Source organism: Hylobates moloch, unplaced genomic scaffold (assembly GCF_009828535.3).
Source record: "Hylobates moloch isolate HMO894 unplaced genomic scaffold, HMol_V3 SCAFFOLD_14, whole genome shotgun sequence".
Taxonomy (NCBI): Eukaryota; Metazoa; Chordata; class Mammalia; order Primates; family Hylobatidae; genus Hylobates; species Hylobates moloch.
The window spans coordinates 61,748,766-61,771,201 of record NW_026652289.1 but is presented as its reverse complement, the minus strand read 5'-3'; the positions used below and the strand labels follow the sequence as shown (position 1 = coordinate 61,771,201).

At 41.5% G+C, this 22,436-nt stretch overlaps 1 long non-coding RNA gene across 1 annotated transcript in view; it reads right to left on the bottom strand.

Moving 5' to 3' along the window:
* Positions 1 to 5,848: 5,848 nt before the first annotated feature.
* The window catches only part of LOC131381238 (uncharacterized), a 42,177-nt gene continuing 25,589 nt past the window's right edge, over positions 5,849 to 22,436 (bottom strand). Inside the window, exons 2-3 of the long non-coding RNA XR_009209853.1 lie at positions 8,840 to 8,944; positions 5,849 to 5,952 (exon numbers count right to left, since the gene is read on the bottom strand). This is a non-coding gene — a long non-coding RNA (uncharacterized LOC131381238). The remainder of the gene's footprint in view (positions 5,953 to 8,839; positions 8,945 to 22,436) is intronic.

Here is a 22,436-nt window from a genome sequence, read left to right as displayed (position 1 = left end):
GGCGAAGGCTGCAGTGAGCTGAAATCATACCACTGCTTTCTAGCCTGGGTGACAGAGCAAGACTCTGTCTCAAAAAAAAAAAAAAGAAAAAAAATTGGAAGCCACCTAAATATTCATTAATTGAGGATCACCTAAAAAATTATGATGCATCAGTTGAATAAAATACTATAGATCAGCCAGGTGCAGTGGCTCATGCTTGTAATCCCAGCACTTTGGGAGGCTGAGGCGGGTGGATCATCTGAGGTCAGGAGTTTGAGACCAGCCTGGCCAACATGGCGAAACCGCATCTTTACTAAAAATACAAAACATTAGCCAGGTGTGGTGGCAGGCACCTGTAATCCCAGCTACTTGGGAGGCTGAGGCAGGAGAATTGCTTGAACTCAGGAGGCGGAGGTTGCAGTGAGCTGAGATCGTGCCATTGTACTCCAGCCTGGGTGACAGAGCGAGACTCTGTCTCCAGAAAAAAAAAAAAACCTATATATTGATTAAAAATATTTATAGGAGTATTTAATGAAATGAAATGGAAAGATATTAACAATACACTATTAGATGAAAAAGCAAGTTTTAAAATATATACTATATAATGTCATTTTAGTGTTTTTTAAAAGTTATATGTTATGCATAAAACTAATGCTTGCATGATGTAAAATATAGTGGACATAGTTATTATTCTGTTTGAGAGATAGGAAATTGGGTGATTTTCATTTTCTCCTTCGACTACTCCATATTCTCCACATTTATTTTGGAAATAACTATGTTTTGCATTTGTAATGTTAAAAAAAATACCTCCCCCCTCAAACCAATGTGGGTTTTAAGATTTCAACTTTTATTTTCGATTCAGTGGGTACATGTGCAGGATTGTTACAAGGATATATTGCATGGTGCTGAGATTTGGGGTATGACCAAACCATCACCCAGCCTTCCCCTTCCTCCCTCCCCTTTCTCATAGCCCCCAGTGTCTGTTGCTCCCATTTTTTTTTTTTTTTTTTTGAGATGGAGTCTCACTCTGTTGCCCAGGCTGGAGTGCAGTGAGTGGCACAATCTCAGCTCACTGCAACCTCTGCCTCCTGGGTTCCAGTGATTCTCCTGCCTCAGCCTCCCAAGTAGCCTCCCAAGTACAGGCACGAGCAACCACGTCTGGCTAATTTTTGTATTTTTAGTAGAGATGGGGTTTCAACATATTGGCCAGGCTGGTCTCGAACTCCTGAACTCGTGATCCACACGCCTCGGCCTCCCAAAGTTCTGGGATTACAGACGTGAGCCATTGTGCCCAGCCTATTGCTCCCATCTTTATGTCCATGTGTACCTAATGTTTAGTTCCCACTTACAAGTGAGAACATGCGGTATTGGGTTTTCTGTTTCTGCGTTAATTCCCTTAGGATAATGGCCTCCAGCTGTACCCATGTTGTTGCAAAAGACATGATTTCATTCACTTTTTTTTTTTTTTTTTTTTTTTTGAGACAGAGTCTCGCTGTCGCCCAGGCTGGAGTGCAGTGGCGCGATCTCAGCTCACTGCAGGCTCCGCCCCCCGGGGTTCACGCCATTCTCCTGCCTCAGCCTCCTGAGTAGCTGGGACTACAGGCGCCCGCCACCTCGCCCGGCTAATTTTTTGTATTTTGGTAGAGACGGGGTTTCACCGTGTTAGCCAGGATGGTCTCGATTTCCTGACCTCGTGATCCGCCCGCCTCGGCCTCCCAAAGTGCTGGGATTACAGGCGTGAGCCACTCTTTTTTCTTTTTTTCATTCTTTTTTTTTTTCCCCTGAGACAGAGTCTCGCTCTGTCACCCAGGCTGGAGTACAATGGCGTGATCTCAGCTCACTGCAACCTCCGCCTCTTGGGTTCAAGCATAGTATTCCACGGTGTATATCTACCATATTTTCTTTATCCAATCCACTGTTGATGGACACCTAGGTTGATTCCATGTCTTTGCTATTGTGAATAGTGCTGTGATAAACATACAAGTGCATATATCTTTTTGGTAGAATAATTTATTTTCCTTTGGCTGTATACTCAGTAATGGGATTGCTGGGTCAAATGGTAGTTCTATTTTTAGTTCTTTGAGAAATCTCCAAACTGCTTTCCACAGTGGCTGAACTAATTTACATTCCCACCAACAGTGTATAAGCATTTCCTTTTCTCCACAGCCTCGTCAACATTTATTATTTTTTAACTGTTTAATAGTAGCCATTCTGTCTGGTGTGAGATGGTATCTCATTGTGGTTTTGATTTACATTTTTCTGATGATTAGCGGTGTTGAGCATTTTTCCACGTTTGTTGATCGCTTGTATGTCTCCTTTTATGAAGTATCTATTCATATCCTTTGCCAACTTTTTAATGGCATTGTTTTTTGCTTGTTGATTTAAGTTCCTTTAGGTTCTATATATTAGATCTTTGTCAGATGCATAGTTTGTGAATATTTTCTCCCATTCTGTAGGTTGTCTGTTTACTCTGTTGACAGTTTCTTTTACTGAGCAGAATCTCGTTGGTTTAATTAGCTCTTACTTGTCAATTTTTGGTTTTGTTGCAATTGCTTTTGAGGACTTAGTCATAAATTCTTTGCCAAGGCCAATGTCAGAAGAGTATTTCCTAGGTCTCATCTAGGACGTTTTAGTTTTAGGTCTTTCATTAAAATATTTAATCCATCTTGAGTTAATTTTTGAATATGGTGATACGTATGGGTCTAGCTTCAATCTTCTGCCTATGGTTAACAAGTTAACCCAGTGCTGTTTATTGAATAGTGAGTCCTTTCCCCATTGCTTATTTTTGTTAAATTTGTCAAAGATCAGATGGCTGTAGGTGTGCAGCTTGATTTCTTGGTTCTCTGTTCTGTTCCATTGGACTATATGTCTGTTTTTGTAACAGTACCATGCTGTTTTGATTACTATAACCTTGTAGGATAGTTTGAAGTTGGGTGATGTGTCTCCAGCTTTGTTCTTTTTGCTTAGGATTGCTTTGGCTATTCAGGCTTTGTTTTGGTTCCATATGAATTTTATAATAGTTTTCTCTAATTCTCCAAAAAATGACATTGGTAGTTTGATAATAACGGCATTGGATTTATAGATTGCTTTTGGCAGTATGGCCATTTTAACAATATTGATTCTTCCAATCTATGAGCATAAAATGTTTTTTCCATTTGTTGTGTCATCTATGATTTCTTTCGGCAGTGTCTTGCAGTTCTGCTTTTATTGATCTTTCACCTCGTCGAATAAATGTATTCCTTGGTATTTTTTAGTATGGCTATTGTAAATGATATTGAATTCTTGATTCAGCTCTCAGCTTGAACATTATTGGTATATAGAAATGCTACCAAGTTTTGTACATTGATTTTGTATCCTGAAACTTTACTGAAGTTATTTATCCTGTCTAGGCAAACCAATGTTTTAAATTCAGGCAGACAGAGAGGGGAACAGGTGAACTCTGCATACCTGATCCCAGGCAGGATGCATTCTCCTGCATCTGGGAGGAGGCTGGCTGGCCAGAAGGGGATTTAACTACATTAATTCTGTGACTTTCAGTTCACAGTCCCTCCTTGGCACGATCCCATCCCTATTCCAGCTGTCCCCAGGATGCTGGGTCTGTAATGGCAGGGAGAGAATTCCCTGGCTCTGCTCACTGACAGGATGGGAGAATGTCCCAGCAGCTGCCTCCATACCCGAGACCAGACATGCCATATTCAGGGCATCCGACAGGAATGTGGCGGCCTGGGAGAAACAGGCCCTGACCCAACACCCCGGGCCTGTGTATATTGGCTGAGGTTCACAAAGACGCTGGCCTTCAGTCCGGCAGATCGAAAATATTTTTCAATGGAGCCCCAGTATTTGACTGGAGAAACAATAATATTCCTTCTCTGGATGTCAAACATCCGGATAAACAGAAGCCCTTTTTTTCCGCCTCCTCTCTTCCCTGAGTGTTACAAAGGGTGCTCTGACATAGGGTTTTGGAAGAGACTCACCCAGCCAGGGTGAGGGCCAACCTGAGCCACAAAGAGTGCTTATTTTTTTAAAAAAGAGGGAAATATGTGGCCCATTGCAGGTTTGCTCAAATGGCCTGGTTTCTTCAGGAGCAAGGGTGTGAGACCTGCCTCTTGAGATCGGACAACTCAGAGTGGTGTGGTGGCTGCCACTGACACTTGTGGCCTGGGGGTCCAAGCCCCATCCCCAGCAGAAGGCTGGGGCGTGGCTGGGGAGGAGCATAGAAGGGAGAAGTTATCTTACCCAGAGGCAGGGTTGTGGTGCAGCCAGAGGCAGGGTGCATATGGGGTCAGGAGTAGAGAGGGAGGTGGAGGGCAGACATTAATTGAAGAACTCCTATTATTTGCATTGAACTGGAACCCAAGGATTACCAAGCCACAGAAAGTCAATCTCACCCAGCAGATGGACAAATCCAGTGGACGTGGCTAAGCCCAGAGGTTAAATGAAGGCATTCCTAACAAGTCCTTTACGAAATAGAATACATTCAGGAGATCCATTGGAGAATTTCTGGGAAAGAAAGGAGAGGGAATAATGACCCAAACCCTTCTCAAGTCTCACAAGGGATCATGAAAACTTTCCCAATTCCTTGGGTTCCTCTGAGCACCATCTTAGCCCAGACCAGTGACCCCTCAACTGGGCTTTTTGTCCCATAACTCACTGGCTAGCTCCATATCACTGTCACAGTCTGCTTCCTGACACATGGGCCCTGTAGCCCTTCCCAGAGCCAGGGCTAAAACACCTCCTTCGAATGCTTCATCATGGTGTCTCATCCTGAGACAGCTGACAGCCCTTGGGGCCAGACCCACTGACCTGTCTTCCCTTTGGTGAGACACGTTGGCTTTCTCATCTTGGTGTCAAACCTTAACTCTGTAATAATCACATTCTCACAGGCAGAACTAGTATTCACTCAAGTATCCTTCCATCAAAGATGCTCAAGTTGAAGACTTAAGTGCTCTCATGTGATGGGATAAACTTGAACCTCTTCATCAGAACTTCTTGGAAAACCTAGTACAGAGTCCTCCATATTTATATGGACTGGATTTATCCCAACCCCTGGCAATGTATAGAAATCCTGACTCCTTTGCAGACTTCATCACTGAGCCCTGTTGATTCCACTATGAAACACCATCGCCAATCTGTCCCTTACGCTCCATCTTCATTGCCTCTCCTCTGGTTCAAGCCACCTTTATCTCTTTGCCTGGGTTATTGCCATAACCTCCTCCCTGCTTCTACTCTGGTCCACATCCAATCCCTTTGCTGCACAAGCGTTCCCCTGCTTAAAACTCCTTCCTGGTCTGCCATTGCCCTGAGAATATGATGCAGGAACCTCATCCAGTGGCCCTACCATCTGTTCATTGCTTGCAGCTCACCTCCATTCATGGTTCTCTTCCCACCAGCCCCAGCCACAATGGCTTTCTCTCTGCCTTTTTATATGCCCACCATGTTCTTGCTCTAGTACTGTTCTCACTCCAGTACTGTTCCCACTGCCTGAAACAGCCTCCATCCCCAGGCTGGCTCTTTGTTACACTTTATCCTATAAGTCCAAGCTTCAGAAAGTCTTTCTCTGACCACTCAAGACAAGAAAATTCCTCACGGTATTCTCCTCTTTCCCCTATGGCACTTACCAGACATTAAGGTGTGCATCTAACCAGGCTTTCACTTGTTCAATATCTATCTTGACTGCTGGCCCATGAGCTCTTTTACAGCAAAGATGATGTCTGCATGGGTCATCCTTTTGTGGTGTAATCCACATAATATATGCTCAAAAATATTTCCTGAGTTATTAAGTAAGTAGGTAAACTGTCTTTGTCTGTTTTGTGTTGCTATAAAAGAATACTTGAGGCTGGGTAATTCATAAAGAAAAGAGGTTTATTTGGCTCATGATTCCAGTCGCTGGAAAGTCCAAGACTGGGCAGTTGCATCTGGTGAGGGACTCACGTTGCTTTGACTCATGGTGGACAGGGGACAGGGAGCCAGCATCTGCAAAGAGATCACATGATGAGAGAGAAACAGAGAAAGCAACCGAGGAAGCCAACTCTTTTTAACAACCTGTTCTCAGGGTAACTAATCCATTCCTGTAAGACTGAGAACATGCCCACCCTCACAAGATGTCATTAATCTATTCATGAGGGATCTGCCCCCATGACAAAAACACCTCCCACCCAACCCCACCTCCGAACACTGCTACATGGGGGATCAAATTTCAACATGAGTTTTGGTGGGGGACAAACCACATCCAAACCATAGTATAAACAAAAGAGAGAGTAGGCTACAGTAAGGCAAAGGACACCAGGAGGCAGCTGATTTAACAACCACCCAGGCTCTGAGAGTCCTTGATTGGCATCTGAGCTCAACCACATTCTAGCGGTGTGACATTGGGCCAATAACTTAACCTCACTAAGCATCAGTTTCCTCATCTATAAAATCGTGATTATAAGACTTTCCTCACTAGGTGATTTTGAAAATTAAAGGTAATGTATTTTGAGAGTCTGACCCAATGCCTGGCACTAAATAGATCTCTTCATTTACACTAAAAACACATATTGAAAGCATCCATGGGCTGGACCTGAGCTGGGGTCTAGGGGCCACACAGGCCCTGCACTCAAGGAGGACACCAGTTAGAGGCTGTATAAATTGCAGCTATTCATAGTAATGGAACTACTAGTAGTATTAATAAACAAAATGTTAGGAAATTCTCTAGCCAGAGTGAATGAGCCAAGCCCTGTGGAAGCCCGCCTGGGAAAACCAAGGACATGAGAGAAGGGAACACGGTGTGAAGCAAAATACAGGAGCCAGTGTGTGTTTTACTATAAATTGTCCTTTGATCTTTTTTCATGGTTGGCTTTGATTTTCCATTTAACTGAATTCAAGAATTCTCTGACGAAAGTTTTCATTCATAGAATGGATATTTACGTGTAGGTTGCTTTTAGCAGAAGGAGGTTCAGAGGTGACTGCAACATGCTCTCTGCCCTCAAGAAGCTTATAGGGGAACAAGACACACAAAAAATCCAATCACAAGTCAAACCTAAAAGAGACACAGGTGAAGAGGATGGAGATTCAGAGGTGGGAGCCACAGGCTTCATGGCATGTGGCATTTGAGTAGACTGGAGGACACACAGGAGGAGAGAGCATGGCAATGGGAGAAGTTTGGGATATGGAGTCAGACGACGTAGCTTAAAATTTACCCTTAGAAAATCCATAGTTTCTCTTAGCCTTGGTTTTCTCATCTGTAAAATGTGAATAATAATAGTAATAGAACCTCTCTGCATTGTTATGATTATTTTATGTCATCATCATCATACACACACACACACACACTCACACACTAAGGTTTCCTGAGAAATGTCAGAGCCATGGGACTGAGAAACATCTATTGAGATTCTGGTGAGCTCCCTAGCATCTCGTCCTCATTCATTTCCTCCCCTAGCAGTGGCAAGGTAGACTTTCTAGGCCTGGAGGGCATGTGCTTAGTGACGGGTGACAGTGGTTGATGACAGTTGTGCTGCCTCGTGCCTGGCTCACTGCTCCACATCCTTCTACTTAATCCATCTGAGATAGAAATAACACTTCTCAAACTCTCAATGCAGTCGGAGGACTTTCAGGAACACTTGGGTGGGTCCAGCATCTGAGTCCGGGTGGGCCATCAGCCCAGGCTGCCAGAGATGCCAGTGGGCTAAAGTGGGGCAGGGCAGACACTGGCCAGCTGTCCACCCAACCCATTTCCAGTTCATCCTGAGCACACGGCTAGACTGCATTCTTGCAGCTGAGCGTGGCCAAGCAACCTAATTCTAATCAATGAAAAGTGATAGACGTGTGCTCTTCTCAGGCCTGATGGATAAAACCCTTCCACACTCCTTCTCCTTCTGGTTAACTCCTTCTGGTTAACGGTGCTCTCTAGCATGACTTTGGAGGCCAATTTAAAGTTGGCATGCCTGCCATCAGCCAAAGTCTCAGAACCACTGCATGGAGAAGGATGCCCTCACGCTCACCATGTCTGACCCCAAACTAGAACAGCCCTGCAGTGTTAAATGAGGCGACATAAACTTGCATTATGTTTGGGTCTGTTTGTTACAACAGCAATACTCACTAATATAGAAGAGCAGGGATCCCCTGCCTGAGGAGGACCAATGTAGGAAAGGCCAAAGAGCAGTTAGAAATCAGCATCCTGAGAGAACGCAAGATGTTGTGACCAAGGTGTCTAAATATCAAACACAAGTCTGTTGGGGGTATAAATGGAGTTGAGGGTTAGCATCTAGGCAAGGCAAGGTCAGACATACAAGGAGATGGGCTACAGGTGGCTGTTGAAAGCAGCGCTGTTGTGCCCAGCTAGTTCTCATGGGTTAAGCAGATTTGAAGGTTGAGGTCAATGCTGTTGTCGTTGGGCCTGTCCCGCATCTCAGCTTTTACCTTCTGTACTCAATCTGTTGCCTGAAACCCTAGGGCCTGGTAACTAGGACCCCGTGGGCCCTGGGACAAGATTGATAGCTGATATTCGGTCTGATGGCCCAACACTGTTTTACAGATGAGGAAAAGCAGACCCAGAATAAATGAAGGGGCTAATTCATAAAGCCCAAATTGATCTTTCCACCTGGTCTTGGCCAGGGCACACTGTTTCCAGCAAAATCCTGCCTTTTTAATGCCCTGGCCAGAGCCTCCCCAAAAGGACCGCTTCTCTTCTCCCTCCCGTTCTTCTGGCAAGCTAGGTTTCCAGGCCTGGCCATTGAGAATTTAAAAGAGCTGGTTTCTTCTGGTCCCAAAGAAAAACAAGCTGGCCAATTTTCTGTTAGTCCCAAGGCAGCTCCTCACTGCCCTGGAGCCAAGCAGACACTGGCCGGTCTGTGTAGAGGGCTGAGGCTGCAGTACCCACCAGGCGGTAATGACTTCTCGGAGGGAGCTGGCTTCGGCTCAGGCCATTCCGGGTGGGGGGAGAGGAAACTGAAGACAAAACTGTGCTTCTCGTAAAGGTCTAATTCTAAAAATAAAGACAGAGTTAGCCTAGTGAGTGTCTGCAGGAATGCTTGTCTGAGTAGAGAAGTAACAGAGCCGTGCCGAGGTTCTTGAGTTAGGCAACCAGACTAAGAAAAGTGTGCAAAGTAAGCCTTCTCCTGACAAGATCCGCATCCCAACAAGATCAGAGCTTTCACCTTCTGATAAATCTGTTAGGAAGAGGAAGAGTTTGAGAAACTTAAAGCTTGTCTCAAATCTAGTAAAACAATAAAGATAAATTGTTTGTTCTTGTATCTGGAAATTTCAGAAATGTGGGCTTCAGGCAAGGTTTGATCTAGTGAGTCAAAGATGTCACCAAGCATCCAGTTTCTTTATGTCCTTCTTTCTGCTTTCCATGGAATCACTGGGTTGCTAGAAAAAGGAAAAAAAAATACAGGATGTCTTTTTAAATTTCACTTTCATATAGATAATTTGTTTTAGTATGAGTATGTCCCATGCAGTATTTGAGACATAATTATACTAAAAAATTATTTGCTATTTATATGAAATTCAAGTTTCACAGAGTGTCTAGTATTTTATCTGACAGTCTTATCCTAAGATGAGCACATATTCTCTCTCTCTCTCTATCTCTCATAGCTCCTTGTGGTTGGAGATGAGAGAAGACAGTTCTCTTTGAAAACCTCAAGCAGACACCTCCTTGTATCTTCTTGGACTGAAATGGTTATTTCTGAACAAGTGTCTATAGCTGGAGAATAAGATAAACTGATTGGATTAAGGAAAGGAGGCAGACTGAAATGGCCAAATAGAAGCTTCCACTGATCATTCTCCTTGCAGGAACACCAAATTGAACAACTACTATCCACACAAAAATACCTTCTTAAGAACCAAAAATCAGCATATGTACTAGCTTGGCCACAGTAGGGTAGAGCAGCAACTATGCTGTTGGGGTCCCAAATTCCAGGCCTCAGTTCTTGGATGGCATTTCTGGGCCTGCCCTGGGCCAGAGAGGAGCCCACTGCCTTGAAGGGAGAGTCCCAGGTTTGGCAGCATTCACCACAAGCTGGCTGAAGAGCCCTTGGGCCTTGAATGAACATTAGCAGTAACCAGGCAGTACTTGCTGAGGCCTAGGGTGGTGATGGACATGGGGAAAGGCTCCTCTGCTTCTAGAAAAAGAAGGGAAGAGTAGAAAGGACTTTGTCTTGCCTGGATGCCAATTCAGCTGTAGTAGAAATAAAGTACCAGGTGGTTTCCTAAGGTTTCCGACTCTAGGCCCTGGCTCCTGGATGGCATCTCTGGACACATCAGAACCAGGGGAAACTCACTATCCTGAAAAGAAGGATCCAAGCCTGGCTAGCTTTGCCACCTGCTGATTGTAAAGCCCTAGAGACTTGAGTGAACATAGGTGGTAGCCAGGCAGTGGTTATGGCAGGCCTTGGGTAAGACCTAGTGCTGTGCTGGCTTCATGTCTGACCCAGTGCAGTCCTAGTGGTGGTGGTCAAAGAGATGCTTGTGTTACCCCTCCTGCAGCTCTAGGAAGCTCAACACAGAGAGACTCTGTCTGGGAGAAAATAAGGAAAGAGAACAAGAGTCTCTGCCTGGTAATCTAGATAATTCTTCTGGATCTTATCCATGACCACCAAGGCAATACCTCTATGAGTCTGCAAGAGCCACAGCATTACTGGGTTTGGAGTATCCCTAATGCAGATATAGCTGCAGTGACCAAAAACTTAGATCACAGCACCCAAGCCCTTTTGAATACTTGGAAATCCTTCCCAAGGAGGATGAGTACAAACAAGCCCAGATTGCCAGACTGTGAAGACTACAATAAATACCTAACTCTTCAATATCCAGACCTCAGTGAACATCCACAAGCATCAAGACCATCCAGGAAAACATGAGCTCCCCAAACGAACTACATAAGACATCAGTGACCAATCCTGGAGAGATAGAGATAAGTGACCTTTCAGACAGAGAATTCAAAACAGCTGTTTTGAGGAAACTTAAATTCAAGATAACACAGGAGGAGGAATTCAGAATCCTATCAGATAAATCCTATCAGATAAATTTAACAAAGAAATTGAAATAATTAAAAAGACTCAAGCAGAAATTCTGGAGCTGAAAAGTACAATTGGCAAACTGAAGAATGTATCAGAGTCTCTTAACAGCAGAATTGATCAAGCAGAAGACAGAATTAGTGAGCCTGAAAACAGGCAATTTGAAAATATACAATCAGAGGAGAACGGAGAAAAAAGAATGAAGCATGCCTACAAGATCTAGAAAATAGCCTCAAAGGAACAAATATAAGAGTTATTGACCTTAAAGTGGAGGCAGAGAGGGAGATAGGAGTAGAAAGTTTATTCAAAGGGATAGTAACAGAGAACTTCCCAAACCTAGAGAAGGGTATCAACATTCAAGTACAAGAAGGTTATAGAAGAACATCAAGCAGATTTAACCCAAATAAGATGACCTCAAGACATGTAATAATCAAACTCCCAAAGGTCAAGGATGAAGAAATGACCCTGAAAGCAGCAAGAGAAAAAAAACAAATAACATACAACGGAGCTCCAATGTGTCTGGCAGCAGACTTCTAGGTGGAAACTTTATAGGCTAGGAGAGAATGTCATTACATATTTAAAGTGCTGAAGGGAAAAAAAACCTTTTACCTTAGAGTAGTATATCCAGCTAAAATATCCTTTAAACATGAAGGAGACACACTTTTCCAGACAAACAAAAGCTGAGGGATTTCATTAACACCAGACCTGTCCTACGAGAAATGCTAAAGGGAGTTCTTTAACCTGAAAGAAAAGGATGTTAATGAGCAGTAAGAAATCATATGAAGGTACAAAATTCACTGGTAATTGTATGTACACTGAAAAACACAGAATATAACACTGTAGTGTGGAAACCTCTCATATCTTGAGTAGAAAGACTAAAAGGTGAACTGATCAAAAATAGTAACTACAGCAACTTTTCAAGACATAGTACAATAAGATATTAATATAAATAGAAATGACAAAAAGTTAACAAGCAGAGGGATGAAGTTAAAGTATAGAGTTTTTATTAGTTCTCTCTTTGCTTGTTTGTGAGTTTGTCTATGCAGTCAGTGTTAAGTTGTCTTCTATTTAAAATAATAGGTTATAAAATATTATTTGCAAGCCTAATGGTAACCTCAAATCAAAAAACATACAACAGATACACAAAAGATAAAAAGCAAAAAATTAAAACATACCACCAGAGAAAATAACCTTTACTAAAAGGAAGACAGGAAGGAAGGAAAGAAGGAAGAAAAGACCAGAAAACAACCAGAAAGCAACAAAATGCAGGAGTCAGTCCTTACTTCTCAATAATAACACTGAGTGTAAATGGAGAAACTCTCCAATCAAAAGACATAGAGTGGCTGAATGGAAACAAAAACAGGACCCAGTGATCTGTTACCTATAAAAAACGCATTTCACCTATAAAAACACACATAGACTGAAAATAAAGGGGTGGAAAAAGATAGCCCATGCAAATGGAAACCAAAAGAGATCAGGGGTAGCTATATTCATATGAGATAAAATAGATTTCAAGATGAAAACTATAAAAATAGACAAAGAAAGTCATTATATAATGATAAAGGGATTAATTCAGCAAGAGGATATAACAATTGTAAATATATATGCACCCAACCCTGGAGCACCCAGATATTTAAAGCATATATTATTAGAGCTGAAGAGAGAGACCCCAATACAAAAAGAGCTGAAGACTTCAACACCTCACTTTCAGCATTGGGCAGATCATCCAGACAGAAAATCAACAAAGAAACATTAGGCTTTATCAGGACTATGGACCAAATGGACATAATGGTTATTTACAGAACATTTCATCCAATGGCTGCAGAATACATATTATTCTCAGCCGGGCGCGGTGGCTCAAGCTTGTAATCCCACCACTTTGGGAGGCCGAGGCGGGCGGATCACGACGTCAGGAGATTGAGACCATCCTGGCTAACATGGTGAAACCCCGACTCTACTAAAAATACAAAAAAATTAGCCGGGTGTGGTGGCAGGCACCTGTAGTCCCAGCTACTCAGGAGGCTGAGACAGGAGAATGGTGTGAACCTGGGAGGCAGAGCTTGCAGTGAGCCGAGATTGCGCCACTGCACTCCAGCCTGGGTGACAGAGCAAGACTCCGTCTCAAAAAAAAAAAAAAAAATACATATTATTCTCCTCAGCATGTGGATCATTCTCAAGAATAGACCATATGTTAGCCCACAAAACAAGTCTTTAAAAATTCAAAAAAATTGAAATTGTATTGAGTATCTTCTCTAACCACAAAGGAATAAAACTAGAAATCAATAACAAGAAGAATTTTGGAAACTATACAAACACATGGAAATTAAACAGTATGCTCCTGAATAACCAGTGGGCCAATGAAGAAATTAAGAAGATATTGAAAAATTTCTTGAAACAAAAGATAATGGAAACAAAACATACCAAAACCTGTGGGATACAGAGAAGGCAGTACTAAGAGGAACATTTACAGCTATAAGCATCTACATCAAAAAAGCAGAAAAACTTCAAATAAACAACCTAACTACGCATCTTAAAGAACTAGAAAAATAAGAGCAAACCAAACCCAAAATTAGTAGAAAAAAAGGAAATAATGAAGATCAGAACAGAAATAAATGAAATTGAAATGAAGAAAACAATAAAAAAGATTATTAAAACGAAAAGTTGGGTTGTTTGTTTGTTTTGAGACAGAATCTCACTCTGTCGCCAGATTGGAATACAGTGGCGCGATCTCTGCTCACTGCAACCTCCGCCTCCCGGGTTCAAGCGATTCTCCTGCATCAACCTCCCAAGTAGCTGGGATTACAGGCACGTGCCACCATTCCCAGCTAATTTTTGTATTTTTAATAGAGACGGGATTTCACCATGTTGGCCAGGATGGTCTCGATCTCTTGACCTTGTGATCCGCCCGCCTCAGCCTCCCAAAGTGCCGGGATTACAGGCGTGAGCCACTGCACCCAGCCGAAAATTTGGTTCTTTGAAAAGATAAACTGATTGGCTTGGTGAGAAGAAAGAGGAAAGACAATGGATGTTTGGAAGTGCCCAACATATATATACTACGGTGGACTTCTCAGTATCAGTCACAGAATCCAAGTTCCCCAAGGTTAGATGGGGCCCTAAAGATCACTAGAGGATTAGTTCAAACTGCCATATGAATGACAATTTGAACTATAATATAGTTCAAATTTATAATACCTATAGTTATAGTTCAAGTTTATAATATCTCAGCCTTTATGTTCATCTCTCTACTATCAGGGACGTTACTTCCTTCCAAAAACTCATTCCATCGTTGGTTGTCCCTGGCTGTTGGACATCTAGCTGAAATCTTCTTTCCTTGTATCTTCCACTCATTGGTTCAAATGCTAACAAGAGGGATCTCTCTATAGGGCAGTTTCTAAACCAACTCCAGATGAATAATCACCTACTATGCACAAGGCCCTAGGCTATCTGCTTTAACATTGTCCATCTTAGTTAATCCTCCCAATACCTTTGAAATAAGCAAGTCCCTCTTTATGGAAACAGAAACTTGGGAGTTAAGCCATTCATCCCCAGAATACACAACTAGTGGCAGAGCTGGATTTGAACACACATCTGACTAGATCCAAAGCCAACCCTCTTACCCCTTCATCACGATGAGGAACCAACAGCTTTCAAATATCAGATGGCAGGGTCCCAGCTCCCTTCCTTTCCAGACTGAGCATTCCAGAGACTTTAGACCTTAAAGTTGGTGCCCCAGATAGAGCATGCTGCTCAGATGTGGTCAGAAAAACAGAACGTAGCCAGGGATAAAAGAACTATGGGGATGGAGAAGAAAGCAGCCCCGAGAGCTTCACATACAAGTTACTCATCACTTGATTTCGTCCACTTGTTGACATCAAGTTGAGTGCCTGGTATGTGCAGACACCACGTGAGGCAATGAGGATGAAGAGAGAAAGAGGGAGAGTGAGCAAATGAGTGAAGAACAGAGAGAGGAAGGGAAAGAGAGAGAAAGAGAAGGGAGGAAGGCAGGAAGGCAGGAAGGAAGGAAGGAAGGAAGGGAAAGGGAAGGAAGGAAGGAAGGAAGGAAGGAAGGAAAAGGGAGGGAAGGAAGGAAGGAAGGAAGGAAAGAAGGAAGGAAGGAAGGAAGGAAGGAAGGAAGGAAGGAAAAGGGAGGGAAGGAAGGAAGGAAGGAAGGAAGGAAGGAGGGAAGGAAGGGGAAGGGAAGAAAGGGAGGGAGGAAGGGGGCCAAGTGTGGTGGCTCATGCCTGTAATCCCGTGCAATCCCAGCAGCACTTTGGGAGGCTGAGGCGGGAGGATTGCTTGAGCCCAGGAGTCTGAAGCTGCAGTGAGCTATGATTGCACCACTGCACTCCAGCCTGGGTGACAGAGAGACCCTGTCTCTATTAGAAAAATAAAATAGGCTGGGCGCGATGGCTCACGCTTGTAATCCCAGCACTTTGGGAGGCCAAGGCGTGCGGATCACGAGGTCAGGAGATCGAGACCACGGTGAAACCCCGTCTCTACTAAAAAAAAATACAAAAAAATTAGCTGGGCGTGGTGGCGGGCGCCTGTAGTCCCAGCTACTCGGAGAGGCTGAGGCAGGAGAATGGCGTGAACCCGGGAGGCGGAGCTTGCAGTGAGCCGAGATTGCGCCACTACACTCCAGCCTGGGCGACAGAGCAAGACTCCGTCTCAGAAAAAAAAAAAAAAAAAGAAAGAAAAAGAAAATAAAATAACAATTTTAAAAAGGAAAAGAAAGGAAGAGCCTAAAGCATGAGGGAGCTCATGGCCCAGAAAAGAAAACAGATGTAAAATCAATAATTACTGTAAAATGTTATATATGTGTGTATTTATATCTATATATCAGTATAGATATATGTTGATATATGTTTACTTATATATATCAATATATTTATACTGATGTATATATAAATACAAGTATATAGAAACAGATACAGAAACATTTGAATATTTAAATAGCAGCATAACTAGGGTGCCGTGAGTCTGGTCACGGGGCAGTCCATGGGGAGATGGCAGGCAGGCCAGGCAGGAGGAAAAGCCTAGGCAGGGCACAGAGGGGCAGACATAGCTTTCACACAGCTGAGGATTCAAGAGAACCTAGATGGAAAAGTATTCCATTCAAAGCCTGCCGCACACCAACAGGACTATTCTTACCTTAGTGTTGGAATGACAGGACCTTTGCTTCCCAAGGCACCCCTGAACTGGGCCTGCCTTCCTGAAATCCCAGGCTGTTTCTGCAGAAAACATTCTCTCCATACATTTAAAAAATTGGTGATTCATTCCCACAGAGAGGAAACTTATTTTGGCATTTGAAAACATAAATGGGCAAAGGACACAGGCGGCTCACATAAAAGGAAGCATGGTTAGTAAACAGACTCAAGGAAACACAGTCAACATGGCCAGTAATCAAAGAAATGCAAATTAAAAGAACTGAGGCGCACATTTCCACCTATTAAATTAACAGCCATAACAAAAAGGTTGAGATGATTATATTCCATTCTGGTGAGGTCTGGGGGAGAGCAGTAGCTCTGACGTTGTTGGAGGTAGGACCAGCCCCGCGATCTGCAGAGTCCAGTGCAAACTGAAAATGTAGGGTCTCTTCTTCAAAAAACAATAAGAATTTCAAACGGCCAGGCACAGTGGCTCATGCCTGTAGTCCCAGCACTTTGGGAGGCCAAGGTGGGCAGATTGCTTGAGCTCAGGAGTTCAAGACCAGCCTGGGCAACATGGCAAAACCCCATCTCTACAAAAAATACAAAAATTAGCTGCGTGTGGTGGTATCCGTGTCCCTGGAGTCCCAGCTACTCAGGAGGCTGAGGCAGGAGGATCATTTCAGCCCAGGGAGGTTGAAGCTGCAGTGAGCCGTGATCATGCTACTGCACTCCAGCCTAGGCAATAGAGCAAGACCCTGTATCAAAAACAAAAAAAAAAAAAAAAGAAAGGAAAATTCAAGATGGCAACTGCATAGAATTAAACCAAACGCTCTTCTCTTCTAAGTCCTCACTGGAAGTCCCATAAATGAGTGCAAGCCTGTTATGGGAAAGGCATCCCTTCCCCGAACAAAGTGGTCTCTTCACCTGAAAGAAGATGTCATCCTCTCCCACCTACGTTGAGACTTTATCATCAACTGTCACTTCTCCCTTGACATTCACCCTGCTGCTCTCGACTCAGATTTTCCCATCAGCATTCAACATATGCACAAGTCCTCCTTTCTGAAAAAATACATGAAACCAAAACTCCTTCCTCAAGCCCTCACTCTGCCTTCTATCCTCCCACTCTGCCGTCTCAGTCACATTCTGGAAAGGCTGCATAAACACACTACCCTCATCCCCCTATTTCTCATTCATTTTCCCACCCTGTTTGTTCATCATTATGTCTTGCCAAGGGCACCATTGATTGACTTCCATTTGCTGAGGCCTCTCAGCAGCATTTGACACTAGCAACCACTCTTTCCTTCCTGTCACACTCTTCTCTTGGCTTCTGTGACATCATGTCCTCCTGATTTTCCTCCCACATCTCCTGCAGGCTCTTTGGCCAGCTGTCTATATACTGATGACTCATAAGTTCATGGCTCTTACCTAAACTCTGCTCTGAGTTTCAGACACACAGTCCAGTTGCCCACTTCATGGTTCATCTTGTCTATTTCAAAGACACCTTGAATTCCTTATGTACAAAACTACCCCAATCTGGTCCTCTTCCATTGATCCTTACGTCTGTGGATGGTGCTATCATTCCTCTTTCTTACACCAGGAATCATCCTTCAGATTCCCTTCTCTCCTCTCCTTCCTACTATATCTTAAGTCAAAGCCACTACCAAATTTTGCCAATTTTACCTCCTCAATAATTCCTAAATGCATCCCCTTATCCCCATCTCTATCCCCGTGCTCATCATCTAAGCAACTATCATCCTTCATCTGGACCACTGCAAAGCTCTCCATTGGTACCCCCATCCTTTCTCAAGCTCCCTCCCACTACACAACAGCCAGAGTGTTTTGAAGCACACATCCTGTTCAGTAGGATCCCGTTGCTCTCAGGATAAAGACCAAAGCTCTTCACATGGCCCACAGCCCATGCATGGTCTTGCCCCATGCTCCCCCACCCATTTGGCTCCAGCTATTGCGGTCTTCTTCCGGTTCCATGTGCTTTACCAAAAGGCATTTGCACATGCTACTCCCTGTGTCTAGAATTTTGTTCCTTTCCACCTTTGGTCTAGTTAGCTCCTAGTCATCCTTAAGCCCCAAGCACAATCACTTTTTCCCTAGGAAATCCTTCCATTAACCAACAGGCAAAGGAGAGTTCCACCATCAAATACTTTTATAGCTCCATGCCTGTCTCCTTACTAATACTTAGCATGGTTATAATTGCATCCATCTGTGCGATGACCTGATGGAGTCTCTCTCTGCAACTAGATGGCAGGATCTATGAGCATGGGCTGTATGTTTTTCCTCACCATTGTAACCCTAACACTTATTCAGTGTCTGGCAAGAAGAAAGTGTTCAATAAATATTTGGTGAATGAATGAATGGAAATCCCTTTGACAATATATTTTGAGAGCTATAGAAATTACAGCTGTAGTTATGTTTTGATTCAATAATACAGCTCCTAGAAATTTATCCCAAGGAAGTAATTCAAAAGAAAGAAAATATTAAATATATTTATATATATGAAAATATTAAGTACAAACTTCTTCTAATAGCAACATTTTAAAAAACACATGGATATCTATCAATAGAAGAAATGTTGAAGTGTGGTAAATCCACGGAATAAATAACATGGTCATTAAAAATAATTGTGAAGACTAAGTAGCAATGTGAAAAACAGATTACAATATTACAATTGTTTTTCAAAAGCTGAATGCAAAATTGGATTTCTACAACTACGTAACAATGTTTTATGCATGCAGACAAGTACCAGATGGGAACAAGGAAAAATAAATGAGTTGAATTGTCCAAAGAGTATATTATGGTTGAATTTTCCATTTCATTTTGATTTCTCTTTGTGTAGTTATAATATTGTTTTTATATAAATGGTACTTTAGTGTAATCTATACATTTTATCTAGCAATAGGTTGAATAAAACAGCAATGTTAAACTAAGAAGCCATCAAAACATAGCTAGTTACAATTGATTCACTGCTCAGTGGAGTCACAAATGCCTAATAAATAATGTTATTTGAGAACAACCTTATTAGCCACTTTTAAAATAGATCTCATAACCATATATATATATACACCCTATGTTTATAATGTTTTATGAACATTCATGTACATGTCTTTGTGTGGACATATGTTCTTGTTTCCCTTGGGTAAATACCTAGGAATAGAATGGGTGAACTATATGGTAGATATGTGTTTAACTTTTTAAATAACTATCAAACGGTTTTCCAAAGTGATTGTGCCATTTTACATCCCCACTAGCAGCGCATGAATGCTAGTGGAATGTAAATGTTCCACATTCTTACCAACATGTGGTATGATGGTCGGTCTTTTTAATTTTAGCCAGTCTAGTGGGTGTGTATTGTGGTTTGGATTTGTATTTTTCTAATGATTCATAATGTCAAAAATGTTTTATATTCTTATTTGATATCTGTATCTAATGTTTGGGGAAGTATTCATTCAAATCTTTTGCCCATTTTTAAATTGAGTTATTTTTCTTTTAACTGGTGAGTTATAAGATATATTTATATATTCCAAATACAAGTTCTTTATTAGATATATTTTGCAAATTATTTTCTCCAGTCTGTAGTTTGCCTTTTCACTTTCTTAACATAACATGGTCTTTTGGAGAGAAAATTTCAAAATATTTATAAAGCATAACTCAGCAACTTTTACTTTTATAGCCTGTGCTTAGCCCATGATCACTAGATTTTTTTCCTTCTGTTTACAGAAACTTTATAGTTTTAGGTCTTACATTTAGGTTGGTGGCCCATTTAGAGCCAGGTTTTGTACTTGGTGTGAAGTAAGCATCAAGGCTCACATTTTTGCATATGGATATCCAATTGTTCCAACACTATTTGGTGGAAATATTAACCTTTCCTCATTGAACTGCCTTAACATCTTTGTCAAAAATCAATTAACCTGGGGAAAGAATAATTTTTTCAACAAATGGGGCTGGAACAACTAGATATCCAGGTGCCAAAGAATGAAGTTTAAACCCTACCTCATACCATGTACAATAATAAACTCAAAATGGATCAGAAACCTCTAAGTAAGTGCTAAAACTATAAAACTCTTAGAAGACAACATAGCAGTAAATTATTACCTTAAGCTAGACCATAGTTTCTTAAATATAAAAATTAAAGAACAAGCAACAAAAGGAAAAGTAGATAAACTGAAACACATCAAAATTTAATTGTTTTGCAAATATTAATAATAGCATCAAAAAAGTGAAAAGCAATAACAAAGACATGGAATCAACCTAAATGTTCATCAATAGCAGATTGGATAAAGAAAATGTGGTACATATACACCGTGAAATACTATGCAGCTATAAAAAAGAATGAGATCGTATCCTTTGCAGGAACATGGATAGAGATGAAGTCCATTCCCCTTAGCAAACTAACCTAGGAACAGAAAATCAAATTCTGCACACTCTCACTTAGAAGTGGAGCTAAATGATGAGAACACATAGAAACAAAGAGGGGAACAATGGACACTGGAGCCTATTTGAGGGTGGAGGGTGGAAGGAGGGAGAAGATCAGAAAAAATCACTATTGGATACTAGGCCTAGTACCTGGGTGATGAAATAATCTGTACAACAAACCCCCATGACACGAATTTACCTATATAACAAACCTGCACATGTACCCTTGAACCTAAAATAAAAGTTTAAAATATTTTTAAAATAATAAAAATGATATTTTTAAAAAAGTGAAAAGACAATCCACAGAATGGGAGGAAACATTCGATCACATGTCTGATAAGGAACTCGTGTCCAGAATACATTTTTTAAAAAACCAATCTCTTACAATCTAATAATAAACAGACAAATAACCCAATTTAAAAATAGGCAAAGGCTTTGTAGACATTTCTCCAAAGAAGGTCTACAAATAGCCATGAATAACAGAAAAAGTGCTCAGCATCATTACTCATTAGGGAAATGCAAACCAAAGCCACAATTAGGTACCACTCCACACCCAGTAAGATGACTACAATAAAAAAAAAAAAAGGATAATAACAAGTGTTGGTGAGGATGTGGAGAAAGTGGAACTCTCATCCATTGCTGGTGGGACTGTAAAATGGTGCAGCTGCTTTGGGAAACAGTTGGGTAATTCTTCAAAAGTTAAATATACAGTTACCATATGACTCAGCAATTCTACTCGTATCTACTCGAGAGAAATAAAAACATATGTCCACACAAAAATCTGTACATGAATAGTCACAGGCGTATTATTCATAATAGCCAAAAAGGGGAAACAACCCAAATGCCCATCAATGATGAATAAACATGATGTGATATATTCATGCAATGGGACATTATTTATCAATAAAATGGAATAAAATATGGATACATATACAATATGGTTGATCCTTAATACATTATGCTAAGTGAAAGAAGTCTACATATTATATGATTCTATTTTTTTAAATGTCCATTTATATCAAAAATATGAGGCAGAATGGGCAAATATGAGACAGAAAGTAGATTAGTGATTGCTTAGGGCTAAGGGTTGAGTGTTGGTGGAGGAAAATGGGGGAATGACAGCTAATGAATATGGGTTTTGTTCTTTGGGTAGATGAAAATATTCTAATTAGATTTATTGATGATTGCACAACACTGTGAATATATTAAAACCACTGAGTTGTGACTTAAATGGGTGAATTATGTGATGTGAATTATCTATCAATAAGATTGTTAAAAAACTAACTAATCATATACGTGTGGATCTATTTCTGGATTCTATTCTGTTCCATTGAGTGATTTGTCTATCTTTTTTTTCCGCTAAGCCAAACTGTATCCAGCTTTATGAAAGATGTTTTCCATAAACAATCATAGTATTTCAGGCAGGACATGGGCAGACAATTGTTAACAGTGTATGACAACTTTCAAGTTCCCTTCTTCAATGGACTACCAAAAATCAGAAAGCCACTATAAAACCCAAGAAGTCTTCATCTGATGATCTGAACAGAGAAAGTTTAGAGGGAAGGTTGACATTTCACATTTAGCATGTTGTTTAACAGCTTTTCACAAGCCGACCCTGACTTTCAGGAAGTGAAATAAAAATGGCAGAGTTTATCTGAAGATCCACAATCTAGAAATGGAACCACTGCTTTTTTGAGGGGTTCCATCTCAGTGGCATCACTGGAAAGTCCAGATTGTCTGACACACCAGTAACCAACAATTGAGGGTCATTCCCCAACAGGTGTCTGGGCTTAAGGGAGTTAAGTCTATGCTGAAAGGTGGAAAGGGAGAAGAGGACATAGAAACGAATTTGTTTTTCCATCCCACGAGGCTTTTGTGCCAAGGG